The following is a 7,979-nucleotide window of genomic DNA, read 5'->3' as shown; positions in this document are numbered from 1 at the left end:
GAGGGGAAAGGAGAGAAAATGAGTGGGAAATATCAGAAAGGAAGACAGAACATGAGAGACTCCTAACTCTGTGAAACGATCAAGGGGTGGTGGAAAAGGATGTGGGCAGGGGGTTGGGGCGACTGGGTGACGGGCACTGAGGGGGGCACTTGACAGGATGAGCACTGGGTGTTATACTATATGTTGGCATATCAAACTCCAATAAAAAATATATAGAAAAAAGTGAAATGGTTAAAAAAAGAATCACAAAAAAAGCGGAAAATGGTTCAACAAAAGAAAAAAATGTGGTAAAATGTTAAACTTTGGAACTAAGGAGAGGATACAGATATTTTTTGTATTATTTTCCCAACTTTTCTAGATGTTCAAAAATCACACTAGAAAGTTGAAAACATAGGGAGATGTGTAAGAAAGTGCCATCAGAGGTCATGGGAGGTGGCATCTGAACATACAAAGACTAGAGGAAACATCATCACAGGAAGAGAGAACAGTAAGTGCAGAGGCCCTGGGGTAGGAATTAGTCAAGTATGTTTAAGAAGCATAACGAAACCTAGCTTAATGGATGTCTTTCAACAAGGAGGAGAATGGTAGGAAATGCAGTTGAGTGGGTTGGTAGAGTCTGCAGCATGTAGCACCTATAAGGACTTTAGCCTTTATTCTCCAACTTACTCACTGGAGGGATTCAAGCCTGAGAATGACATGGCCTGTGTTTTAAAAGGTTTTGTTTGGATTCTGTGTGTAGTAGAGATACACTGTAGAGAGGCAGAGGGGACCAGTAAGGAGATTGTTGCAATTTAATCCAGGTGAGAGACACAGGTGTGTTGGACCAGAGTGGCACTGGTGGCAGTGGTGACAAGTGGTCTGACTCTGGGTATACATTGAAGATGGAGTCAAATAGGATTTTTCTGGCAAATAGTATGTGAAATGCAGAGGAACAGAGGAGTAGGGATGACTCCAAAGCTGTTGGACCAAGTAGCTGGAAGAAGTAAGCAGTCATTTGTCCTGAAATGAAGACGGAAAGAGGAACAGGCTTGGGGTGGAGGTGGGAAGAGGTGAGGAAGGATATTAGGAGCTTAACTTTGGGTATGCTAAATCTGAGCTTATTGGACATCCAAATAGTGATGATAAATTGATATTTGGATATATGTGGCTTGAGAGGTCTTGGCTGGAGATAGAAATGTAGTAATCATCAGCATGTAGGTAGTATTGTATTTAAAGCCTTAAGATGGGATTTTAGCATGAAGTGTGAGTGAGGGTGGGAAGTAAAGAAGAGAGGGCTGAGAACCAAGCTTCAAAGGACTCCCAGGTCTAGAGGGTGGGAAGATGACAAACATGACAAAACAGTGGAGACTTCCAGAGAGCAACTGGAGAAGCAGGAGGAAAGCCATGTGTGCTGATAGGTAAACATGTACCAGTCTAATTCAAGTAAGATGAATGCTGAGAATTAGACATTAGATTAGCGACATGGAGGCTACCTTTCAAGGAATTTTGCCAAAAAGGGATGGAAGGTTTAGGAAGGAGTGGAATCAAGATTGGATATATATATATTATTTTAATACGGTGAGAGAATTGGTAGCATGTTTGCATTCTGATGAGAATGAGTTGATATAAGGGAAAACTGGGCTCACCTGACAACCTCCCAATCTGAGTGGCAAAAATCCAAGAAGGAGAAAGACATCTAATGACCTACCCATGTGGGCAGCCCCTCCCCACGTTCCCCTCCCCACCTTTGGGTACAAGAGATACAGCCTCTTCCTCATCTCTTCCAGAAGCCATGGCATTATAGACTTTGATCATGTCTATGCTCCTGACTAATGCACATCAGATTGAATGGAGTCTGTCCCAAATAGAGTCATACTGAGAATGAGCCAAAAACACTGTATCACCCTTGGTCAGAAAGTACTACAGGGACAGACTCGATGACAACTGTGATTCCTGAGTAGTCACCTCACTTGGTATAACTGGCCTCCAGACTGGTGTTAGGAAGGGAAGCTGGAACCTCTGAATGTGAGGTGGAAGCCTTCAGGATGGATGGGAGCCTGTGTCCAATCCTGCTGCCTCCATCCTGGCGATGTTGAGTCTCCTTCAGGTGAAGCTGGCATCCTTTGTCATAGAGCTAAACACACACCTGGCTCAGGAGTTGGAGGAGCTGAAGGAAGGTGCAGGACAAGATGAGCCAGCAGAAGAGCAACATCTGGGGGTTAGCCACAGAAGTGCCTGCCTGGATCAGATTTTTTTTTTTAATATTTTATTTATTTATTTATTTATTTATTTATTTATTTATTTATTTATGGGGGGGTCAGAGAGAGAGAGAGAGAGAGAGAAATAAGAGTTTTATTATTGAATAAGCATTAAACCAGAATGTGATATGCACCACATTTGACCCTCTAAGAAATTGCACAGAGAAAGCTCAACCCCTTACATAGCCAGGCGGATGCTACTCATTACATACATGTTGTAGTCTGAACACTAATCAAGTAAGAGCACTTGACAGTACCATTTGTCGCACATAGTTCATCCTAAATTAGCCTGGTGATTGGGGGTGACCATCTGTGCTAGTTAATTGGTTTTATCAAGGAAAAGTAAACTCATATCTTTTTTAAGACTTTACTTATTTATTTAAGAGAGAGAGAGAGCATGAGCAGGGGGAGGGGCAGAGGGAGAAGCAGACTCCCTGCTCAGCAGAGGGCTCGATCCCAGGACCCAGGAATCATGACCTGAGCCCAAGGCAGATGCTTAACTGAATGAGCCACCCAGGCATCCCTAAACTTCTCATATCTTTATGACTGAAGGTAGTTCTACAAAGCTAGTATGAGGTGCCATCACCTAAGTTAGGCTCCTACCCTTTCCCAGAAACTGGGAAGGGACACCTGGATGGCTCAGCAGGTGGGCATCTGCTTTTCACTCAGGTCATGATCCTGGAGTCCCAAGATTGAGCCCCAATCTGCTTCTCCCTCTGCCCCTCTGCCTGCTCATGCTCTCTCTCTCTCTCTCTCTCTCATTTTCTGTCTTTCTCTATCTAAAATAAATAAATAAAATCTTTGAAGGAAAAAAAGAAACTAAGAAATAATCTGGGGGCACTATCTTTCTTGCTGATTCTGTTTCAAAGAGATGGATTCCCATGTCCTTGAGAAAGACATCCCCGAGTTATAAAGGGGGCAATAGGCCTATTTAGATGTTTTCAAGATTTACATACATCTTAAAGGGACAGATAAAGCATTTACTTACAATTACATATTTCCTAAAGAAAATATTTCTGAAAAAAAAAGGGGGATCTCTTTCCCTTTTTGCACCAAGGAAAACTAATTTTCCTTTCTTTCTCAATTTGTATTTACCCTTTCGGGGGTGATTGCAGGAAAGAAGTGTCTGTCATGCCAAATGCTACAAAACTAGCCCGAGGAATGCCTGGCAGCATGTTGGTGACCTTGGTAAAGGCAACTTAACGAAAGGGGAAGATGGAGAGATGATCAGGTGAGTGGAAGGTGAACAAGTAGAAGAAAATAATGGTATCCAGACACTGGAAGACACTTGTCTGAGAATAGAAGGGGCAGTACAAGGAGTGCAAGACCAACAAAGTGATTTTTTTTCAATGAGTGGCTTCAGAGAATGTGTACGATGCGGAAACAGCTGATGCAGATGGGGAAGTGGGAGGCTGCCTCAGCCACCATTACCCTGAGAAGTACCATCTTTGGGGAATTTCTTGGGGCAATGGCCCTTTTAGGTTCTTTAAGGTTCAAGTCTGCAGTATAAATAACAGTGAAGGTTTAGGCTCAGGGTCAAGGCTCAGCCTTGTCAGGGTCGGGTATTGGTTATAAGAAGATATTCATGGTCAGAACATGGGCTTGGATGGGGTGAGAGTTAAGGAACTTGTGATTCTGGGATCAGATTAGAGGTCAGTGTCCAGAGGACAGAGGCTGATCTTCAGATACTATAAAACCTGAACTTCATTCTGTCTCTTTCTATTTCTCCTTCTCCATTCCATAACTAAGTTTCTTTTGCTCCTATATTTAATGTTTCTTTCTCCCTCTTCCTCTCTTTCTGCCTCTCTCTTTTCCTTAAAGATGAGGGAGACAAGAAAGGGGTTAAGGAAAATTGTCTCTCTCACCATTACTTTTGCAACTCATGCCTGCAGAACTTAAACAGCTTTAAAAGTTGGTTCTTTGTTGGTTGAAATTGACTTTAGACCCAACATGAATAATTTAGAAATCAAATGAGCATAATCTGGCTCAAGTCTCTGCAAATAAATGAAATCTAAATTCTAATTCCTTTTTCTTCTGGAGTAACTCCAGTAACTCCCTGGAATAGTTCTTTTTTTTTTTCCAGTGGATCAGTCACTTGTATTTGATTTTTTAAATCTTGTGACTGGTTTCAAATACAATTGGGCAAAAACCTTACTCCTGTAAGGGGAAATCAGACCTGACTAATCCTCATGCTGGCACTAAAAGAAGAATTACATGTTTGTAAGTGCAGATACAGTTAAATACCATAATAGTAGGGACAATAAAGGATCAGCCACAGAGGAAATAGCTATAACTTACAAAAAGGACAAACCATTAAAAACACAAAAGAATTATGCTAGAAATTAACCTAGCCTTCTCCCACTAAAGTCTTCCAGTTGGAAATATCAAAATATTCTTCTAAAATAACTTCTAGGTGATTATATTTAGAAATTAATGACAGTAAGAGCATCTGTCTCAAACCCAGCACACTTTTTACAGAGCATGGAGAAGGAGAAATAGAAAGAGACAGAATGAAGTTCAGGTTTTATAGTATCTGAAGATCAGCCTCTGTCCTCTGGACACTGACCTCTAATCTGATCCCAGAATCACAAGTTCCTTAACTCTCACCCCATCCAAGCCCATGTTCTGACCATGAATATCTTCTTATAACCAATACCCGACCCTGACAAGGCTGAGCCTTGACCCTGAGCCTAAATCTTCACTGTTATTTATACTGCAGACTTGAACCTTAAAGAACCTAAAAGGGCCATTGCCCCAAGAAATTCCCCAAAGATGGTACTTCTCAGGGTAATGGTGGCTGAGGCAGCCTCCCACTTCCCCATCTGCATCAGCTGTTTCCGCATCGTACACATTCTCTGAAGCCACTCATTGAAAAAAAATCACTTTGTTGGTCTTGCACTCCTTGTACTGCCCCTTCTATTCTCAGACAAGTGTCTTCCAGTGTCTGGATACCATTATTTTCTTCTACTTGTTCACCTTCCACTCACCTGATCATCTCAGTGCAGAACTATGGGTTTTAGAGAAAACCCATGTCTCCCTCTGTAAATACTTATTTGGAAAGGGCCACTTGGCTTGTCACTGGGCCCAAGGTGGAATTTGGATGCCAGGTGCACTGGACTAAATATGTGTGTCCCATCCCACAATTCATATGTTGAAACCCTAATCCTAGTATGAAGGTGTTTGACCTTGAAACCTTTGAGAGATAATTAGATCATAAGGGTGGAGTTCTTGTGAATGGGATTAGCACCCATAGTGGTCCGGGTTCTCCAGAAAAACAGGACCAATAGGATGTATATAGATATATAGAACGGAATTTATTATGAAGAATTGGTTTATGCAGTTATGGGGGCTAAGAACCCTATGATCTGATGTCTGCAAGCTGGAGGCCCAGGGAAGTAGGTGGTGTCATTCTTTTATTTTATCTATTTTTTTGTTTGTTTGTTTAGAGAGTGGGGGGAGGGGCAGAGGGAGCAGGAGACAGATTTTAAGCAGGCTCCATGCTCAGTGCGCAGCCCATCTCCGTCTCACAACCCTGAAATCATGATCTCAAATGAAATCAAGAGTCGGATGCCTGACTGAACCACCCAAGAGTCCCAAGGTGATGTCCTTCTGATGCAAACCTCGGGCCTAAGAACCAAGGAGCCAGTGGTGTAAATCCCAGTCCAAATCTAAAGGCCAGAGAATTAAAGGGCTGATGTTGGAGGGCAGAAGAAGACACAAGTTACAGCTGAAGTATAGAGCATATCCCTCCTTCCTCCACCTTTTTATTCTATTTGGGACCTCAGCTGATTGGAAGAGGCCCACTTGCATTGGTGTGGGCCATCTTTGCTCAGTTCACCAATTCAAATGCTATTCTCTTCTGGAAACAGCCTCACAATAAACCCATAAATAATGTTTTACTAACTATGTGGGCATCCCTGAGCCCAGTCAAGTTGAAGATTAAATCAACCACCACAGGGGCACCTGGGTGTCTCAGTGGTTGAGTATCTGCCTTTGGCTCAGGTCATGATACCGGGGTCCTGGGATCAAGTCCTGCATCGAGCTCCCCACTGGGAGACTGCTTCTCCCTCTGCCTATGTCTCTGCCTCTCTGTATCTCACGAATGAATAAATAAAATCTTTAAAAATCAAACAGGGGCACCTGGATGGTTCAGTGGTTGAGCATCTGCCTTCAGCTCAGGGCGTAGTCCTGGAGTCCTGGGATCGAGTACCACATGGGGCTCCCTACATGGGGCCTGCTTCTCCCTCTGCCCGGGTCTCTGCATCTCTCTCTCTCTCTCTCTCTCAATCTCTCTCTGTCTCTCATAAATAAATAAATAAATCTTTTTAAAAAAATAAAAATAGAACTCAATCAATCAATCAACCATCATAGCACTCTTTTGGAACCGGTTAGCTTTCCTTTGGCCGCGTGAAGCTACAATGAGAAATATCCCATCTGTAGCCCACAAGAGGGCATCCTGATCTTGAACTCCCAGCCTCCAAAACTGTGAGAAATAAACTTCAGTTGCTGATAAGCCATGGTATTTTGTTGTAGAAGGTCAAACTGACAAAGTCACTGAGCCACGAACACCAAGGGCACTGTGACTTGAAATACATATCACATACTGGGTGCAAACTACCAAACCATGATGCTGGTTGTGCACAGCAACATCCATCATCCATGGAAAATATGTGTATGGGATCAGACTCAAGTGGGAATGGAAGGTACAGGCATACACCTCAGATGGTTCAGATACCCATGGCACCTGTTCCTGATGCTTTCCCCTCCACCTACACCTATGGGCTCATGGATATTCCCTGTGATCTGTTTATAGAGAAGGGAAACAACAGACCAGGTTTATGAACAGATCTGTATGATGGGATGGTGCCAGGCAATGTATAGATACTGGGTTAGCACTGCATCCATGTGGCCCTGAAGGAGCGATGTAGGGAATTTCTTCAGGTGGTGAAACTTCAGGGGTCCACCTTGTGGGAGAGATGGATGTCCTTAGGTCCACTTATGCATGGATCCATATGAGCAACCTGATCAAGGACTTGGAAAGAATAAAAGTATAAAGAAAAAAAAGAAAAAGAGTAAAAGTATAAAATGAAGACAGGGAGGATATGTAGATGGTCCTCTGGAGGTAGACACAGAGTGTGAAGGTGTTCATGACCCACGCTGATGCCCACCAGAACACATGCAGTGAGGAATAGCCACGTGATGTGGGCAGGAGTGGAAGCTCCACATGGTTTACAACAAATGGGCTAACTCTGCAAGGCTGACCAGGCTGTTGACTATACTCAGTGCCCAAACCAACAGAGGCAGAGGCCAGTCTAAGCCCATTATGGTGTTGTACTACAGCAGGACTACACAAGGCGTGCCCCATCATGAAGAGGACTGAGCTTTATCCTCACAGGAATATACACATGCCTGAATCCACATGCGTGGGTTCCCATTCACCTTCCTTAGACACCCAAGGCTTCTGTCAACAGTGCCATTTAGGAACTTAGAAAATGTCTTTTGGGGATCCCTGGGTGGCGCAGCGGTTTGGCGCCTGCCTTTGGCCCAGGGCGCGATCCTGGAGACCCGGGATCGAATCCCACGTCGGGCTCCCGGTGCATGGAGCCTGCTTCTCCCTCTGCCTGTGTCTCTGCCTCTCTCTCTCTCTCTCTCTGTGACTATCATGAATAAATAAATAAAATCTTTAAAAAAAAATGTCTTTTGTATTGTTACGGTGTCCCATGAGGAAGTGGGGTAATTAAC

The sequence above is a fragment of the Canis aureus genome, chromosome 1 (genome assembly GCF_053574225.1).
Source record: "Canis aureus isolate CA01 chromosome 1, VMU_Caureus_v.1.0, whole genome shotgun sequence".
Lineage (NCBI taxonomy): Eukaryota > Metazoa > Chordata > Mammalia > Carnivora > Canidae > Canis > Canis aureus.
The sequence above is the reverse complement of the archived record's forward strand: the minus strand, read 5'-3'. Positions refer to the sequence as shown.